This window comes from Acomys russatus, chromosome 25, assembly GCF_903995435.1.
Source record: "Acomys russatus chromosome 25, mAcoRus1.1, whole genome shotgun sequence".
NCBI lineage: Eukaryota > Metazoa > Chordata > Mammalia > Rodentia > Muridae > Acomys > Acomys russatus.
Window position 1 is genome coordinate 14,817,507 of NC_067161.1, and position 20,729 is coordinate 14,838,235.

The 20,729-nt window shown below is 51.7% G+C and overlaps 1 pseudogene; it reads right to left on the minus strand.

The window, feature by feature from the left end:
* Positions 1 to 18,366: 18,366 nt before the first annotated feature.
* On the minus strand, positions 18,367 to 20,129 carry LOC127208641 (eukaryotic translation initiation factor 3 subunit I-like; annotated as a pseudogene).
* Between the last annotated feature and the right edge of the window lie 600 nt (positions 20,130 to 20,729).

A 20,729-nucleotide genomic window follows, 5' to 3' on the forward strand; every position in this document is an offset into this window, starting at 1 on the left:
TCAGCATCATTATTTTATTTAATTTTGGTGTTTAGAAACAAGGTCTCACAACACAGGCTTGGCTGGCCTGGAACTTGCTATGTAGATCAGGCTTGCCCTTAAACTCGGAGATGTGCCTGCCCCCTCCTTCAGACTAAAGGCGTGTTCCACCACCTTGGGGCAAATGTTTTGTATTAGTTATGTTTTATACTAATGCAAACAACAACAACAATCCTGACCTTTGGCTGGGACCATTTCTTCCTGTTCTTTTAAAAAAAGAGATTTATTTATGTGATTTCACGTGTTTGTTTTGTCTGCATGCATGCATATGTACCACATGTGTGCCTGGTGCCAACAGAGGCCAGAAGAGAGTGTCCCATCCACCAGATGGCTGAGAGCTGGCATTGTGGGTGGGTGCGGATCCTCTACAAGAGGACAAGTCACCTGCTGAGCCATCTCTCCAGCCCCTGGGGCTTGTTCCCTTTGGCAACGTTGACTGAAATGACTAGTGCTTGCTTTACATTTCAAGTGCCAGCAGTGACAGTGTTGGGAGTTCTCCGTCATGAGAGGGACTTTCCTGCCAGCTGGGGGTCTCTTGCAGAAAGAGGATGGCCTGACATTCCTGTTCCCCTCGACTGTCCGTCCCCCACACAGCAGCCAGAGGCTTTCAGAAATAGAAACTAGACCAGATCCCCCCTCCCCCCGCCCACCTGAACCCCTATGGTTTCTGTTATACAGAAGTTAACTAGGACCCAGCCTGAGTCCCAGCCCGCTCTGCTCTGGCAGGCTAGCTGGTCACTTTCATTGACACATGGATTTTTTTCCAAGCCCCTTCCAGGGGCCACCCTCTCACTAGTCCGTAGCTAGGCTGGAAGTTCTGAGATCGGATGTCCTGGGGATGAGGGGGCAGGAGAATCACCCCAGGACTGTACAGGTATCAAGTTCACCCACACAGCACCGTGTCTACATACAGCCAGAGCACACCCAGCTCGGCCAGACGCTGCACACCTAACACAGCGCATGCGTGACGGCTGCCATACTGTATGACGTATGGAATGATGGTAAGAAAGGTGTGTGTGCTCACCAGAGGCATAACGCAGCCTCTCTCACTCCTGTAGCCCAGGCTGGCCTCTAACTTGTCATCTTCCTGCCTCTACCTCCCCAGCGCTGGAATTGCAGGTATGTGTCACCATGCTTGACTCAGACACAACTTTAAAATTCTCTATTCTTGATCTATAGTTGGTTGGGCCTGTGCATGTGGGACCCACTGGCCCTATACTTTTTGTTTGAGCTTTTTTTTTTTTTAAATTCTATCTTCCCAAGAATTCTTTTGGGGCACATCTATGTCCCTGTAAGCACCTCGATCACACCAGGTAGCCGAAGGTGCTTGCTGGGCACAAGTGTGTGTAAGAACAGCCCAAGTATAGCATGCATAACTCGACGGAAACAAGCCTGTCCCCAAGCAGCTGAACAGCCTCAGCTTCCCCTGCTCCTGGTTTGGCACTGACACCTGAGCACAACTGGCTGGCTTAGTCACCTTCTGCGCCTGGCAACGCTGGCAGTGAAGGCCGCTGTGCCCAAACAAACCACAACAGAGCCCTATCACCAAGTTCCTGAGGCAGCCCAGGCATTTGGAGCTGGCTTTGATGAGCAGAAGGGAGTTGGGGGGAGGGGTGAGCAGCAGTGGGCATGGGCAAGGGGATCAAGGGTCACCTAGACCGGAAACAGGCAACAGGCAGCAGCCAGCAATATGGGGTTTCTGAGGGTACAATATGAGCATTTTGTTTTTTGGTTTTTCGAGACAGGGTTTCTCTGTGTAGGCCTGGCTGGCCTGGACTCACTCTGTAGACCAGGCTGGCCTCGAACTCATAGAGATCCTCCTGCCTCTGCCTCCCTGAGTGCTGGGATTACAGGCATGCACCACCGTGCCTGGCTCAACATGAGTCTTGAGAAAGGCTGCCTTGCAAAACAGGCTCAGGACTGTTGAAAAATAGAAACATTATTGGCAAAATAGAGCCACCACTGGCTTGTGAAACCAGCTTCTCTCAGTGTGCCTACCTGAAAATTGGAACTCTCTAACTTCTTTCTCTTGAGTTTTATAAGGGCTTCATTGACAATTTCAGGTGCCATATAACTTGTCCACGTAAAATGCAAGATTAAGTGGGGTTTTTGTTCATATATCCATAGCTGTATATGCCTGTCTGTTAGTGAACCCTACACTCCCCTCACCCAACCCCTGCCCACAGGCCTCTCCTGGCCTTAGGAAGTTGGAATCCACCCACTCTCTTTGTGGTTTGCCTATTCTGGACATTTTAGAGAAACAGACTTTCATAAAATGTGGCCTTTAGAGGTGGGTTTCTCATATCTCACTCTTGTGTTCAAGGTTCATACATGGTGTAGCACATATCAGTATGCTATCAATATTTAATTATTAATAATATAATGATAATATCGTATTAAATGGCTATGCCACACACTCTTCTTTGACTGATGCCGCCTGTGGGCTGTTTCCACCTGGGCTCTGATGAATCACACTGCCATGATCACGCATGCTCAAGTCTTCCTGTGGCTTTTGTCTTCTCATTTCTCTTGGCTGCACACCTTAGGCATAGAATCAGCTTTCAAGTTTCTTTAAAAAAGGAAAAACAAACCCTGTAAGCCAAAGTACGCACGATGCAGAATGGATTAAAATGCCAGCAGAGTTCTGCTAGAACACGTGATCTTGATGATGGCAACAGCTGGGCCTGGAACATTCTAGAAGTTCAGTGAACAAAGGCCCAAGGTTTTATCTGTTCTCATGTCCTCAGTGAAAAGGTCCTGGGGTGGGGAAATAGCGACAACAAACCTCTCATTCACTCACTCACTCACTCACTCACTCACTCACTCACTCACTCATCCAGTAAGCGCAGTAGGCTGTAGCAGGTACTTAGACGCTGTTTGGGTGCCCTCAACACAGTAGGAGAAGCCCTACTCACCTAGAGGGGAAGACTGATGTGAAACCATTGCATTATGACATAGAAGGAAGAAATGACGTCATTTCCCTTTACCTTGGGCATTTCTTTTTTGAGATACAGCATATGTCATGTCTCTTGCCCCCAGGACAGAAGTGATTGTGGGGCCATACTGTGTCTTTCAGAGAGAACTTAGACCTCCAAGGCCTGTTTTTGGGGTTTCCAACTCCTCTCTTTTATATATTGAGGACTTACTTCTGGGATTAAAAAGCCCCGAGTCCACTCCCCTTTTTCATTGCTATATTTCCTATACTCCCACAGTCCCCCCAAGTTCTATCCAAGTGAACCTGGGAGCCTAGAGTTCAGAGGTGAACAAAGTTGTTCTGTTTACCTTGACCTGGCAGGCGGACCACAGTGTCACCTGCAACTCAGGGCAGGGTGCCTTGGATTTCAGAGACACCCCTGGGGTCCTGTACGACAATGCAGTTTTGTGGTAACACACCACACACGTTCCTCAGCTGCTCCCAGCATGCTCTCTGCTCACGGTTATAGTGGCATCTTTAACTTTAAAGGCAGTGTTTATGTAGTCATTCCAAAACAGTTACGTCCTCTACTAAGTGCCAATTCTTCACACAGGGACACAAAGGGCCTCAAAATCTCCCAGGACAGTCTGCCAAGAGAATCAGCAAAGCCTTATCTTTGGATGAACCGGGGACAGCTGGGGAGCCTGTCTATGTCACTCCAGCTTACTCATGATTTCTTATTTGAATACAGGTGCTGCACACACATGTGTGTGACTCTTAGTCACAAGTCATGTTCTGTCCCACCTAGATTATGCGTGTGTGCAAGCTTATATAATTACTTTTGCTTTTTCAATGTTAAAACTAAGGGATTTTTAGGCCAGGTATTGGGACACACTCCTTTCATTCTAGCAGAGGCAGGTCATCCTGGTCTACCTGGTGAGTTCCTGGCTAGCCAGGGTTACATAGTGAGACCCTGTCTCGAGAAAGCAAAACAAAACCAAATAACCCCCAAATAAACAAAACCAGGAGCTTCCTTCCTTGTGATTTGATAGTAGTTCATCCCCACTGGGGAAACATTATAAAAAAAAATTAAATCTAAACACAAGAAGCTTGAGGCAAGAGCTGCCACACTCTGCTGTCTCTCCATCCATCCATCCCAGGTGTCTGCTACGACATGCCTTTCTCTAGGACATGCAGGTGTCTATGGACGCTTAATGCTGTGGGAAGGGGCTGAGGCTCAGGTGGAGGAAGCAGCATTTGTGATCAGACACTGGAATGTGGTGATCAGACTCATAGACTCTGTGGCCAGACTGCCTGGGTCCAAAATTCTCAGCTGTGTGACTTCAGGCCCAATACCACCTCTCTTCTCTTTGAAAGAGCTGAACAGTAACTGACCATCCCTTGTCGCTAGTGTACAGACTTGGTACTTAGTACATGGCAAAAACTTTTGAAGTTAAAAGAAATATATTATATATATATATAGTATATGTGTGTACAAACATATATATGTACATGTATACAGGGATAATATATATATGTATACCAACAACTGAGTCATGGTTGCAATAAGAAGGGACTTAATAAGAGCGAGGCTACTCCAGCAGGTGTACAGGGACATGCATTACTTGTCCCAGAATTCCCTTCTTCAGACTCCCCAGGAGCTGCTCTGGGACTGATGTATGGAGCTTTTTGTAGTCAGTCAAGGCTGAAGCTCCTTCCTCCACGGAAGGTTCCTCTGGACCAGCAGTACTGTCCATTTCTGAAGGACACAGGGGAAGGGTACTTTCCAAGGTGTGGCCTTCTAATAGGGTGTTGGGACAAGAACTTGGACCCATGGGTGACATAGCCACTTCCCTGGATACAGCCTCTGGGGCAGGGGACTGCCAGGAATAGGACCCTGGTCCTGTCCTGATAACCCTTTCTTGTCAGGCCCGCTGGTGTCTGCTGTGGGGACAGAGAGTGTGGGCAGGCTGTCCCCAGCAGGGGACATAGCAATACCCGGTCTGTCCCATGGACTCAAGACCGTTTGACTGAGTCAGTGCAGCTCATAAAGGACAGAACAAGAGGCCCTTGGCCCCCAGCCTCCTAACTCTGTGGTAGACCTTACTGAGGAGACAGCCTGGGTACCGAACCCTGCTCACCCACCACTGTATGTCCCTTCTTCAGTGTTGGTTCTCACTAGCTGTCACCCCGGGGCCCCACTCAAGCCAGCCGAATCAGGAACTCTAGGGTGGGCCTGGTGTTCTGTGTTCAATCCTGGGGATTCTCAGGGCTTCCTGGATGAAGTTGAAGGGTCCGGCCAGGCTCTGGAGGCCTTCCGCTCTGTTCCTGTGTGGTGTGAGCTGTCAGTCTGTTTTCCCTTCAGACAGAGCTGCGGCGCACGGCTTCGACCTGTTTGTTGCCTGGCTCTCCTCCAGGCCAGAATCCCAGAGCTGACTCTGTGCAAAATGCTCTGACCGCTTCAAAGGTTGCCATCACTCAGGCTGTGCCATCAGGCAGGATGCTTCATGGAACCTCAGTCCACTGAACCTCTGTGCCCACCATGCTCCAGAGAGAGAGCAGACATGCACCCACCTCGGTGACCGGGAGGACGGAACTAGATCCTCTGTGCAAAATGCTCAGGCTGGCTCCTGGCAAACTCCTGGCAACAGGGCTTCAGAAGTCTGAGCTGCTCGGATTGTTACAAGGAAATGCATTCATTATCAAACATACTCAGTGAGGTGCTCGCATAAATGATCATGCTTTTTCTCCCCCCCCCTTTTTTTTGTAATGAAACATATGAATGCACAAAAGTAGAAAAAAAAAATAGATGATCAGGCCGGGCGGTGGTGGCGCACGCCTTTAATCCTAGCCCCTGGGAGGCAGAGGCAGGCAGATCTCTGTGAGTTTGAGGCCAGCCTGGTCTACAGAGCGAGTTCCAGGACAGCCAGAGCTGTTACACAGAGAAACCCTGTCTTGAAAAACAAAAACAAAAACAAACAAACAAACAAACAAAAAACAATCAGCAACAAGACTCTTGAACTTTACCCAGAAGGCAATGGGAGCCATGGAAGACTGTAAGGCAGGGAAGTGGCATGGTTTGGTGAATGCTGTAAAAATGATGCCCAAATCCACGTGTGTCCCAGAATCCCCTGGGAGGGTGGTTAAACAGGTACTGCTCCCTAACCCCACAGTTACTGGTACCCACCAGAGCTGGTGAAAAAGGTGTGGTCACAATCCCACTTTACTGATCAGCGAGGCAGGACCTCACTGATAGTGAGTAGCCAGGCCACGGGACCTGACCAAGGTCCTCGGGTGAAGTCAGTGAGGAACCTTCAGGTTTTCGGGGAACAGTGGGAAAAGAGCTGCAGATGAGACACCCAGTCATTTGTTGGGCTTAGCGGAGATCCCGTGACAGAGGCAAGAACATTGGCCTCAGTTTCCCCAGCTGTGAATTAGCAGTCTTCCCTGTGGTGGATGAGAGAGGAGGCTCTCTGCCAAAGGGTGCAGGGGGAGCTGGCTGGCTCTCCTCTAGTCTGGGACTGTCATGTGGTGCCCCAGAATTTCCCTGCCCCACCCCCAGCCCACACCCTGGCATGTCTGGGCCTGGGCTCCAGGAAGAAGAGTGATCTTCCAGTTTGTGTTGCCCAAATGTTGCACGAGCCTGTTGATGTCTCTCCATGGTAACGGCGTTCCAAGCTGGATGGGGGCGAGGGAACAGATCTGTGTCAGGCATCCCGAGGTACTGTCCCATCCCTGGGATACTGAGAGAAGCATCTGACCCAGTGAAGGCAGCATTGCCAAGTAAAACACTAAGGTGGCTAGGCCTCGGTGGGAGGGAGAGGTGCTTATGGGATGAGGGCTCCTGGGTACTGCTGTCTGCTCTGCCCTTAGGGTCTGTCTGGGCCAGGGTGACAGTTAATACTTAGGCCCCAAAGCTATCATACCTGCTTCAGTCCCTAGCATGGTTGGCTTTGAGCTGAGGGCCTGTCTGAGAAGGCTCCTTACCAGTGGGACAGGGATGTTGACACTGGCCTTATAGTGTGGCCCATAGGGATGCGTGGATCATTGGAACCAGCCTGGGTTCTGTCATCTCCCCTGACTCTTTTGTGAGCTTAGCCAGGGATGCCCCAGCTAGTGGACTGGTGGGAATTGGGTACTGGGTAAGCCCAGGACTGCGTGTTCCACAGTCATGCTTTCCTCTCAGCCCAGAAACCGAGTCCATTCTTTTGGTCACTCCCTACTAACATTCTTTTTAAAGTTCAGTGAAGTTGGGTGCAGTGGAACAATCTGTTATTCTAACACTTAAGAGGCTAAGGCAAGAGGGTAGATCTCTGAGTCCTACGCTAGCCCCGGCTACACGGTAAAATCCTGTCATAAACAGAACAAAATAAATGAAGACAGAAATTAGACTAGGGAGCTGATGAAGGAACTAGGAGATGCTAAAGCCAGAGTTCTGGATTCAAATCAACAAGTGGTGTGTGACTGTGGGCAGGCTGCGTCACTGTCTTGGACTCAGTTTCCCTCTCTGAAAACAGCCGGCAGTTCTAGTGTGGCTCAGATGGGGACCTCACAGGAATTCGTGATGCTCCCACATACAAATGTGATCTGTCAGGGGGATTAGTGGGTTTGGTGTTTTAGTTAGGGTTTCTAGTGCTGCGATGAAACACCATGACCAAAGGGCAAGTTGGGGAGGAAAGGGTTTATTTGGCCAATACTTCCGCAGCACTGTTCACCACTGAAGGAGGTCCGGACAGGAACTCAGGCAGGGCTGGACCACGGAGGCAGGACCACGGAGGCAGGAGCTGATGCAGAGACCGTGGAGGGGTGCTACTTACTGGCTTGCTCTCTGTGGTTTGCGCAGCCTGCTTTCCTATAGAATCCAGGACCACCAACCCAGGGCTGGCCCCACCCACAATGGGCTGGCCCCACCCATAATGGGCAGGCCCCCACCCATAAGGGCTAGCCCCACCCACAATGGGCTGGGCTCCCCATCAATCACTAATTAAGAAAACGAGTTACAGCCAGATCCTATGGAAGTATTTTCAGATCGCTGTAGCTTGTGCCAAGTTGACATAAAACTAGCCAGCACACCTGGCTTTCAATTATTACCCAAATCAACTATTTCTTTCTCCCTCAAGTCAGCCCTGTGCAGGAGCCACTTCCTGATTTGGCTCTCAATGCAGTGGTTCTGTGCCTCAATCACTGTTGGGGGTAGTGGTGGGGTGGGGTGGGGTCCTGTGTGGCTTCTAGTAGAAACACTTGCCCAGTCCCATCCCTGCTTTTTTTTCCTGCCATGGACCCTTGCTCATCCTCTTAGGCCACCCCCACCTCCATCCAACCACCACGCTGGCAGTGCTGGTAAGGTTCTGGCTGTTCTGTCTCCCTGAATGGTTTTTCCAGACCATTCTACTGGCTACTCCCACATCTCTGCTCATCTGTGCTGAAACACCATCTAATTGGACCTGGTACATAAAGAGTTTCCCAGGTGAGCTCCCCTACCGTCTAGGTCATGCTAAGGTGTCTGGCCACCTGGCTCTGAACTGCCTTGCCACCTCTCTGCTTAGGCCTAAGCCTGCCTTGCCCCCACACCGCCCTTCAGGGCTGGCCTTCTGTTTTCTTCCCCGTCTCAGTTGACTCTTGGTGTTGGCATGTCAGCTGGTGACATGCTCCATGCAGTGGTCCATTGATTGAGCACAGGTGTAGACGCAGGTGCTGCCAACTTGCCCAACACCAACATACATGGTTGCAGTTCAGCATGCCCCGCAGTCTTGTAGGTAGCCGCAGGCATGCTAAGCTCACTGGGGAGGAGCCCCCTTCTGTCAGCAGCACTCATCACTCAGAACCACTTCCTGTGGGGTGGAGTGGATCCTTACATTTTCATCTGGTTCAATCTTAAAAGTTACACGACTCGATCAGTAGACTTATGTTTCTGCCCTTCGCTTAGAATCTGGCGCTCAGCTGGGTCCCTCCAGGACATGCCCAAGTCATATGCGTTGTTACAGCTAGAGGCGCGGCTGGCACCCAGAGGGTAGAGGCAAGGGAAGTGACCATTCCCACATCAGAGAACTGTCTGGGCCAAAGGGACAACAGTGACAGGATGAGATGCCTTGTTACCTCTACCTCTGTTTCCCTTAGTCTCTGCCTTTATGTCTCACTCTGCCACGGTCTGTCTGCCTCTGTTTCTCTCTCATCTCTCTCTTTGTCTCTCCATCTCTCTGTGTCTCTGTCTTTTTTCTGTGTCTACAGCTGTGTCTCTTCCTCTGTATCGTTCTGTATTTCTGTGTCTCTGACTCTTAGTGTCTCTTTATCTCTTTGTTTCCCTCAATGTATATAAGTAAGTATGTATGTATGTATGTACATATGTATGTATCATATGTATGCTCAGATCTTGGTTTCTTGTGTGTGTGTGTGTGTGTGTGTGTGTGTCTGTGTGTGTTATAGCTGTATGTGTGTATTGGTGTGTGTGTGTGTTCACATATATGTGGGCACTTGTGCATGTGTGTGGGGTGTATCTATATCTGTGTGCATGTGTGTGTGTGTGTGTGTGTGTAAGCCCAAAGCTGACATCAGATGTCTTGCTCTGTCACGGTCCACTGTGTTGTTGGCTGCCCTTCTCAGAGCTTGCTGGATTCCCATCTCTGTCCTGACTGCTGGTTTTCCGGCTTCTAGGCATGTTTTAGCCCTTGTGCACACACAACATGCTGTCTCCTAGCCCCAGATCTTAGTTCCTAACTGCCTCCCCCAGTAAAAGAAGCCTCTGTACATGTATTTTACAACCCTTTGAAAATAACTATAGATGTGATGACAGTTCACCCCTCCATATATCAGTGCCCCCACCCCAATCACAGTGCGATGCTTACACCATGACACAACGTGACAGTCTTTTATACATGTCTACTCTGGCATTGGGCCCAGGCTGGGGTCAGGTGGCTTTCACCCATCCCATATCTCCTCCCTCTTTAACCTGTAGCAGCTGCTTCCTTAACCAGCCTGTCTCCCAACCTTGACATTTCTGCAGGACGCAGGCACACTGCGTGTGGCATGGCCTTCAGTCGAATGCTTGGGATTTTTTTTCTCATTATAACAACATACAAAACCAGCTTTTGCATGGGCTTGGGGATTTGAACTCAGGTCTTTGTGCTTAAGTGACAAGAGCTTTCCCCGCTGTGCCATCACCCTAGCACCACACCTGTAACACATTGCATTGTTGCTTCTATTCATGTTCAGCTATGCTGCTGGGTCAAGGCTCAGGCTGTCAGGGAACAGTGGCCTCCTAGAGGATGCCTGTGTCCTTCTCATGTTGCAGGCCTTCCAGACCCTTCCTGTTTCAGTTGTAGAACTTGCATGTCCCTAGATGGGCTTGGTTGTTGTATTGGGGAAATGTCGGCTAGAGACCCAGATCTGGCCATTGTATAGGCATTGTTAGACATGTGTTAGATACAGCCAGAAGGGAACTGTCACATGTCTGAAGATGCTTAAGTCGTGAGTTCCCAGGCTTTATTGCTGGTTCTGTTGCTTTTAGATTGAGGTTTGAGTCTGTGTGTGTGTGTGTGTGTGTGTGTGTGTGTGTGTGTGTGTGTGTGTGTGTGTGTGTGTGTAGGACACATGGCTGTAGCATCATTAGTCTCAGTATCATGGTGGTTGCTGTAGTCAGTTGCCATTTGGTCACATTGCCTGGTTATGGTCTCAATGTGGCCAGGGAGCAGAGGTCTGGTCCTCAGCCTGGCGCTATGAAAGGTTGTGGAGTCTGTAAGAGGTAGGGCCTAGTGGGAGGTCTAAGGCCACCAACGTCATGTTCTTGAAGAGGCCTGTGATTGCTTGCTCTCTCACTCGCTCTTTCTGGATTCCCTACAGCTGTGAGGTGTGCAGCTGGCTTCATCACGCACTCCCACCATGATGGGACCCTCGACACAGGCTCAACCCGACACAAGTTACCTAAATCTTTCCCTTTTTCAGCTTCCTTGTCTCGCTGCTTCTTTGCTGAAACGGAAGGCTTCACTGGACTCTGACACTCCTCCAAATGTGTCTCTTCAGGCAGCCTCACGGTGAAGTGATGCATGGACATGGATGGGTGCAGCATGGGACATAGCCTGTTCTTGTTGATTGGGTTTGGTACCCTTCCTGATCACTGCCCTGGGCCCCACCTCCATCGACAGCAGCACTTCTCAACCTGTGGGTCATGAACCTGTTGACAAACCTCTGTCTCCAAAAATAATGACAATACAATTCACTTTTGAAGTAGCAACAAAAAAATAATTTTATGGTTCGGGGGGCGGGGGTCACTACAAATTGAGGAACTGTGCTAAAGGGTCATGGCTTTAGGAAGGCTGAGGACCACTGCTTAACAGGACAGCATCTTGTGCTAAAAGGAGGGGAGGGAAGGGAAGCCCTGCTGGTGTGTCTAAGGGTTGCTTCTGCTTTAGGTTCCCACAGTGTGCACTGTGGACAAACAGAGACATTGTAAACTTATACTCTTCATTAAAGAATCCACTCTTCCTTGGGAGAAGCCTCCTCCCATCCCCAGACAAGCTCAAGGACAAAGGGTCAGGCTGTTGAGACTGTGGCCTTAATGCCCCTTTACACTTATTGATCTCCCACTCTGTAGATAGTTAGCCCAGGCTGGCCTTAGTCTCCTTATGCAGTGGAGGTTGACCTTGAACTCCTGATCCTCCTGCCTTCACCTCCCAAGTTCTGGAATTTCAGCTGTGTGTGTTACAAGTCCCAGTTTATGTGTTGCTGGAGATCAAACCCAGGGTCCTGTGCATGCTAGGCAGGCACTCTGCCAACAGAGCCCATAACGTTTTAATGAGGAGATGAGGCCACTGGCACAGTTGTTGGGAGTCAACAATATTCACACAGAAGACATGGCATTGGCACAGTTAAGACGCTGCTGCCATTTACTTCAAGTTGATGTGCCTCAGTTTCTCTGTCTGTAAAACTGAGATGAATAGCTTAATAAGATTCTTTTTTCTTTCTTTCTTTTTTTTTTTTTTGTTTTTTGTTTTTTTGTTTTTTGTTTTTTTGAGACAGGGTTTCTCTGTGTAGCCTTGGCTGTCCTGGACTTGCTTTGTAGACCAGGTTGGCCTCGAACTCACAGAGATCCACCTGCCTCTGCACCACCTGGTTTCTCTCTTTCTTTTTCTTTCTTTCTTTCTTTCTTTCTTTCTTTCTTTCTTTCAAAGACAGGATTTCTCTGTGTATCCCTGGATGTCCTGGAACTCACTCTGGCCTCGAACTCACAGAGATCTGCCTGCTTCTGCTTCCTGAGTGCTGGGATTAAAGGCATGCGCCGCTATCACCCAGCTCAGCTGGGTCCTTATGGAAATACATTAATTCATGTCAGTTGAGGACCGGAGTGCTAGCTATACTCACTAGTTTAAGGTTTATTTTATTGTACGTATAACAAGGGTATTTCACTTGCATGTATATATGTGATCGTGTGCAAGCCTGGTGCCAGCCTGGTGCCAGCCTGGTGCCAGCCTGGAGTTCAGAAGAGGGTGTCAGATGCCCTGGAACAGGAGTTAAGGATGATTGTGAACTACAGTGTGGGTGTTGGGAATCGAACCCGGGTCCTCTGCTAGAACAACAAGTGCTCCTAACCACTGAGCCATCTCTCCAGCCCAACTTTTTTTTTTTTTGGCAACTTCCATGGATGGGACGTGATTTCAGTTTTCCACCGGGTGGGGACATGACACATCCTTTTAAGGTTCATTTGCTTCCCTGACCCAATTAACAACAAAGGTTAAATCTGAAGCAAGTGCCCCACAGATGTATCGGCAAGGATTAGCAAGGCCTCTGACGGCAGCTGAGCTTCAACGGTGACACTCTGTCTGGCGTCACACACCCTCAGATGCGTTTCCCTCTGGCCTACATGTCCCTTACACATATTTGACTTACTTGGATTTTTGCAACGGCCCCATGAAGCAGGAAACATTACATTATTTCTGTTTCTAAAGGGTTGAGACACAGAGAGGTCAATTAACTACACTACCCCAAACTGCCCAGTTGGGATGCAGTTTGAAATGATTGGCTCCAGAGCCTGTGTCCATTTTGCACAGGGGAATAGTGAGGCCCAGATAGGGGCCCAGCTGGGCAGGGACTCCAGGGGCCTTTGTTGGGTAAAGGACTGAGTTTGGGGGACTAGTATGTTGCTGAGTACGGTAGGGCGGGGTGAGATGCCATTCTTGCCTCAGAGTGGCTTCAAAGGCCTTGTTGGAAAAAATGTTTCTCATATCTCAACATTTCTCACTCAGCTGGACCACTGCTCCCTGATGAGGGGACCATGGGGACCTAAACAGAGGGCTTAGACATTATCCTACGGGCTTATGCTTGGCCTTGTAGAGTTTTCATAACCACCCTGGTAGAAGCGTGGTGTTCTTGTTTTATAAGCAGTGAGACCTGGAGACCTGGAGATGGTCAGTGTCCTCCCTCAGGTGACATAATGGAGGCAGGAACAGAACTAAACACAGTGACTACAGACAGGGGCCCTTCAGCCTCTACCACAACACACAGGCCTATAGGAAGCTATTGGGGTCAATAACACGACTCCAAAGCTTGAGCTCTGCTGGCTGGAACCAGTTAACAGGCCTTGGTTAGGGGTGACTATGTGACCCAAAATTATCTAAACCATTCTTATAACATTAGTTTGGGGGATGGTCATATGATAAAAGACTATGCAGTAGCCTGTTATATGGATGCTGGGAGCTGTCTCTTGCAATGCAAGACTGAGGAGCCACATGCTATGTGGGTGCTGAGGGTGTATGTGTGGAGCCTCTGGGGTGAGGCTGCCCACTGTCAGTGTTCATACCCAGAAGACAATGAACTCTGTTAGTGTGTAAGCTGAGGGTGTGGGGGGCACCGAGGGAGGCTTTCTCTTCCTTACAGGTGCTGCATTCTGCCACCCCCAGATTTCTGGAGTTGAGAACCTGGGCCTTTCCCCTGGAGTCATGTGCTCTGTATGTCCATATCCACGTTCCTAGGCTTTGCGCTGCAACGTCCCACCTACAAAGCTGCTGCCTTTGCTTCGTGTGCTGGCCTCTCCTTTCTTTAAACCGTCCCTGCTGCCCGGCCAGTGAGTCAAATAGTGCCGCAGCAGACCACTTGGCAAATAACAAAGTGTTCCTCCACAAACAAAGGCAGAGATGCCACCCTGATGCTGCCAGCGCTGTAGACACCCAAGTGAGGCAGAGGCGAAGCCAGGCCCTGACATACCGTCTAGATGCTGACTAAGGAGCAGAAGGAGGCTGCTCTGAAGCCTGGTGGAGAGAGCAAGACCACGGACAGAGTGTGGAGCGTGGAAGAACTGGGAGTCTGGGTAGAGTGGGGCACCCTTCGTCTCCCAGTAGGCGGATCATCAGAGGCCACAAAGCTGAGGTAGCTCTTGCAGTAGCAGAGGACTCTTCTGGAAGTCATCCCAGGAGAGCAACAGAAGGCACAGCCCAGGTAAAGGTGTGCAGACCTTAGGTGTTTGTTCAGTAAACTGTCAGCTTGGGGATCTGGGGGCCAGGCAAGGTTTGGGGGTTGCAAGGCTGGAGAAGTTTGCAAAGGATAAAGGATGGAGGGTATAGGGTGTAGGATGGAGGGTGGAGGATGGAGGGTGGAGGGTGGAGGATGGAAGATGAAGGGTGGAGGATGGAGGGTGGAGGATGGAGGGTGGAGGATGGAGGATGAAGGGTGGAGGATGGAGGGTGGAGGGTGGAGGATGGAGGGTGGAGGATGGAGGGTGGAGGGTGGAGGATGGAGGATGGAGGATGGAGGATGGAGGGTGTAGGATGGAGGGTGGAGGATGGAGGGTGGAGGGTGGAGGGTGGAGGAAGGAGGGTAGAGGATGGAGGGTGGAGGATGGAGGGTGGAGGATGGAGGATGAAGGGTGGAGGATGGAGGGTGGAGGATGGAGGATGGAGGATGGAAGATGAAGGGTGGAGGATGGAGGGTGGAGGATGGAGGGTGGAGGATGGAGGATGAAGAGTGGAGGATGGAGGGTGGAGGGTGGAGGATGGAGGGTGGAGGGTGGAGGGTGGAGGGTGGAGGATGGAGGATGGAGGGTATAGGATGGAGGGTGGAGGATGGAGGGTGGAGGGTGGAGGATGGAGGGTGGAGGGTGGAGGATGGAGGGTGGAGGATGGAGGGTGGAGGGTGGAGGGTGGAGAGGTGGAGGATGGAGGGTGGAGGATGGAGGATGGAGGGTGGAGGATGGAGGATGGTGGGTGGAGGGTGGAGGATGGAGGATGGAGAGTGGAGGATAAAGGGTGGAGGGTGGAGGGTGTAAGATAGAGGATGGAGGGTGAGGGATGGAGGGTGGAGGGTGGAGGGTGAAGGGTGGAGGATGGAGGGTGGAGGGTGGAGGATGGAGGATGGAGAGTGGAGGATGGAGGGTGGAGGGTGGAGGGTGTAAGATAGAGGATGGAAGGTGAGGGATGGAGGGTGGAGGGTGGAGGGTGAAGGGTGGAGGGTGGAGGGTGGAAGATGGAGGGTGGAAGATGGAGGGTAGAGGGTGGAGGATGGAGGATGAAGGGTGGAGGATGGAGGGTGGAGGGTGGAGGAGGTGGAGATGGAGGTGGAGGATGGAGGGTGGAGGATGGAGGATGGAGGGTGTAGGATGGAGGGTGGAGGGTGGAGGATGGAGGGTGGATGGAGGCGGGGTGTGTAGGATGGAGGATGGAGGGTATAGGATGGAGGGTGTAGGATGGAGGGTGTAGGATGGAGGGTGGAGGGTGGAGGATGGAGGGTGGAGGATGGAGGGTGGAGGATGGAGGGTGAAGGATGGAGGGTGGAGGATGGAGGGTGGAGGATGGAGGATGGAGGGTGGAGGACGGAGGGGGGAGGGTGGAGGATGGAGGGTGGAGGATGGAGGGTGGAGGGTGAAGGGTGGAGGATGGAGGATGGAGGGTGGAGGACGGAGGGTGGAGGGTGGAGGATGAAGGGTGGAGGATGGAGGGTGGAGGATGGAGGGTGGAGGGTGGAGGATGAAGGATGGAGGGTGGAGGATGGAGGGTGGAGGATGGAGGATGGTGGGACGAGGATGGAGGATGAAGGGTGGAGGATGGAGGGTGGAGGATGGAGGGTGGAGGGTGGAGGATGGAGGATGGAGGGTGGAGGATGGAGGGTGGAGGATGGAGGATGGAGGGTGGAGGATGGAGGATGGAGGGTGGAGGATGGAGGGTGGAGGATGGAGGATGGAGGGTGGAGGATGGAGGGTGGAGGATGGAGGATGGAGGGTGGAGGGTGGAGGATGGAGAACGGAGGGTGGAGGATGGAGGATGAAGGGTGGAGGGTGGAGGATGGAGGGTAGAAGATGGAGGGTGGAGGAGGGAGGATGGAGGGTGGAGGGTGGAGGATGGAGGATGGAGGATGAAGGGTGGAGGATGGAGGATGGAGGATCGAGGGTGGAGGATGGAGGATGAGAATGGAGGGTGGAGGAGGGAGGATGGAGGATGGAAGGTGGAGGATGGAGGGTGGAGGATGGAGGATGGAGGGTGAGAATGGAGGGTGGAGGAGGGAGGAGGGAGGAGGGAGAATGGAGGGTGAAGGATGGAGGAAGGAGGAGGGAGGGTGAGAATGGAGGGTGGAGGATGAAGGGTGAGAATGGGGGTGGAGGAGGGAGAATGGAGGATGGAGGATGGAAGGTGAGAATCGAGGGTGGAGGATGGAGGAAGGAGGAGGGAGAATGGAGGATGGAGGGTGGAGGATGGAGGATCGAGGATGAGGATGGAGGATGGAGGATGGAGGAACTCCAGAGCCATGTCACAGCCTAGGATGGAACCTGCTAAAATGTCACAGTGGAATGTCAGGATGTGTCTGGGAAGGCCCCTGACCCCTGAGGGTTGCATGGAGGGCCAGTCCTACAATGTGTACCTGCATACTCCTTTGACGTTGGCTCTGTAGGACCTGCATTGCAAGCCTCTGTCTTCTCAGAGGCTCTGGCATCACCAACTCACTCCTGAACCACCTGCTGAACCACCTGTTACTAAGCAAAGACTAGGTCTCTGGCTCATCTTGACCTGGTCCCCTAACCGAGATCTGCTATTTTCTGGCTAGTGACTCTTTGTGGCTTTCCTTCTGGAAGCTTCCTCATCTACACCGAGTAGAGTCCCATCTGCTTCAGGGACCATAGTGAGGCTCAGGGATGGCACCTCAAGTGACAGTCCTTTGGGCTGTGCCCAAGCCTTGCTTGTGCAAAGATGATGTCTGTGACCGGTTTCCTGTGTTCCCCAATAGTTCCTGGCTGAGTCAGACCCTCACACACTCTGCCATCTTGCTCGGAGCTCTGGGGACTCCACCCTCCCTACATCCCAGAAGATGTTTCAGGTCACGTCCTAGGGTTCACTCATCACTAGTCTGTGCACACAAGACATCACTAGGACTGCTGATGCCTTGGCCCCAGCACTGACCCTGCCCATGACCCAGATGGCCCCACGCTGGAGAACTTGGCCTTGGTCACAGCTGCCATTTTCCCCCCTGACCTTCTTCCTGCAGGTCAAGGGCATGGCACAGGCTCAAGCAAAGGTCTCCCATGCAGGAAGCCCCTGCTCTACACTCACAGTGCTCTGGGTGGGGGGAGACAGAGATAAGGTGGTGACTTTAGGTGTTAGTCACAGAGTGGAGCCATCCAGGGAGAGGCAACAGGGCTGCTGTGGGTGGTGGATGGAGGTGGCGGGGTCCCCTGAGAGGGGGAGCATTGTTACAGGAGAGTAGAGCCCCAGTGGGATGAGATCAGGCTTTGCTGGGTGACCTCGAGGGATGCTAAGAAGTTTCAGCAAGGTTCCCTGCAGGACCAAGGATGGAGAGACCCTCCTGATGGCTCTGGGACACAGGGCACTAGCTACCTCAAGGGAAGCCTCAAGTTCAAGCCTCAGGTCTGCTACTCCCTGACTATGACCTTAGGCAGGTCACCTCCGTCTTAGACCCCATTTCATCACATGACCTATATAAGGTGACGTCTATAGCCCAGCAGAGCACCTGGCACTCAGCACAGACTAAGCAAACACTCACTCTCCTCTGCCTCTTCTTCCTTCTTCTGGGACCTCAGTGGCCCTGCTTTGACTGAGGGTCCTAGTGTCCTCCTCTGAGAACCCAATAGGCGCTCATCAGTGTTTGTGTCTGTGTGGGGCGCGACAAGCTGACGCACCCTTTAGTCTGCGCCTTGGAAAAGCATGGCATCAGCCTCCTTGCACTCCCACAACATCGTCTGGGGGCCTTTGAGCATGGCGCCCCTGTTTGGCTGTCTTTCCCTTGGCCACTTCACCATCTCTTCTGTGTTTCCCAGTGGTCACCTTGGCATAGCCCCATACACAGGTGCTTGCCAGGGTCTGAAACATCTTTCTTCCTTTAAAAAAATATTATTAAAAAAATTTTTTTTTAACAAACTAATTTATTTTCTCAGCCTCTAAAAGCTGAGCAGCCTCCCTGGTGTGGATGGAGATCCAGCTTTCTTAGGCCTCAAACTCAAAGTACTGTGGGTCGAAGTAGTGGATGCAGACGTGACCATCTTCACCACCGCTGCTGTGGCTCTTGCCATCAGGATGGAAGGCAACGCCATTGATACATCCAAAGTGGCCCTTGACTCTTCAAAACTCTTTCTCAAAAGCCAAATGGCTTTTTGAGGTAGCCTTGAGCTTTCCCATCCTGATGGAGGTTGTCGTTACGTCTGTGGCTTCCTGACCACCTCCCAGGACCATGTGGTCATAGTTGGGAGAGAAGGGTGCTGAGGTGACAGGATGCTCTGTTCCGAAAGTCTTCTAATGCTCAAGACTTGTGGAGTCGAAGAGCTTTGCTGCATTGTCCTGGGATGCGGTGACAAACATGGTCATGTCTCTAGACAGCTGCGTGTCGGTGACCTGCCAGGAGTGTCCCTAACGTTCACCAACACCTCTCCAGACTTGGCACTGTACTGGTTGAGCGCTCCGCTCTCATGGCCTGTGATGATGCACTGGCCCCCCCAGAGGTCCCCAGACGGCACTGGAGATCTTGAAAGCATTGCAGGGGATCTTCACTGCTCATTGCTGTTGATCTGGCTGGGATCCCATAGGTCAAAGAAGCTCACAAAACACTGGTGCTCCATCTCCTTGTCTGTGGAGAACATGACAGTGTTGCCTCCAAAGTCAAAGCCACAGGTCTGGGCAGCTGAGTTGGTCTTGAGTAGAGCCAGCTGCTTCCCTGTTTCACAGCTCCAGAGCCCGACAGCTGATGTCAACTGAACCAGTAAGGATGGGCTTGGTGTCCCAGTCATCACCCACACGCCACACAGCTCCAGTATGGCCCATGTAGGTGCCTAGCCTCTCACCATTCACAGAGTACCACGCATTGACAATAGGGTCTTTGGCCACAGTGAAGAGGAGATCTCCTTTACGGTTGTACTTTATCTGCATGAGGGAAGGGACTGCTCATGGCCCTGCAGCAGGATGGGCCCTTTCTTTATTATTGCTTGCTTTTCCACTTTTGTTGGAAGGTTCTAGAAGGAACATCTTGTACCCTGCCTGCAGACCCTGGAAAAGAATCTGTGCATTATAGATGTGATACACACAAGAGTTGAATGAGGGAGGGAAGAAGGGAGGGAGGGAGGGAGGGAGGGAGGGAGGGAGGGAGGGAGGGAGGGGCCTGAGAAGGTGAGGGAGCCTGGGTTGCAGAGGCTGTGGAGAGGCAGGCAGGACAGCAGGGGGAGGGGTATCTGCCGCCCCGAGGCTTCCTCTGCTTCTTCCCAAAGGGCTGGGCCTGACAGTCTGGCCTGGAGGAGTGCAGGAAGTGTTGGCCTATGGGATTAATGGACAGGAAATCCTCCAGGAGACATCGACTTCCAAATCTAGTTCCTCACCACCGGTGTTCTGAAACTCTGTAAGGACTTGGGGGTGTAGCTCAGGGTGGAACACTTGCCTTGAGTCTGGGGGGTGGGGGGGTGGGGTGGGAAAAATCCCACAAAATCTCCAAAATATTTCTTTGAGCTCCAGTGCCTTGTGTGCCAACCAGTGGCTGATGCTGCCACCTGCTGGGCACCCAGGGAATGGGGCTATTAGGGTCACTCATGGCTCCCTTCTGGAATTTAGGGACAGAAACCGGTACATACCTAAGGCCAGACTTGATTATAGCAATGCTCTGTGTGTCAGGGCCTTAAGGATGCAATGTCTTCATCAGTAACTGGGGTGCTCCTGAACCTGTGTAACAGTACCAGGGGACCCAGGTTCAGGGGAGAGATGGGCATGGCCCAGGTCCCATGTGTGGGGAACAGCCAAACCTAGTTCTAATCCAGGTATCTTGGACTCCAAAGTGGGGCTAAGTGGTGTCCTAGGAAAAGGCAGAGGGGAGTGGATAAGGGCCAACAACCTAGCTAGGGCCCGGCTGGCTCCAAGGCAGGCCTGCTCCTGATCTCTCCCTCACAGGTGCTTACTGTCACCAGGCTCTGCCTTCCTAGGGGCATCCCCAGCTTGCTCACTCCATATCAGTCCTCCAGTACCAAACTGGGAAGTCCAGTCTCATAGGGCACAGAAGCTAGATAGTGCCTTTCAAGGCGCATGAAACATGACAGCAGGAGCAGCCTGGTGCCCGGGGACACAAACAGTCTATTACAAAAAGAAGGCCAGGCTTGAGCCAAGTTGCTACAGCCTATGTGACCAAATTTGAAAATAGGTCAGGTTGGAGAGTGGACCAGGACCCCTTCTATGGGGTAGAGGTGGGAGGTGGGGAGGGGGCCTTCAAACAACCACCTGCTAGGGTCAAGGGCATGGTCTCATACTATCAGGGGATGCCTCCAATGGAGGCCACATTCCTGATATTAGCCAGGCCTGCACTCTCTTCCCGACTC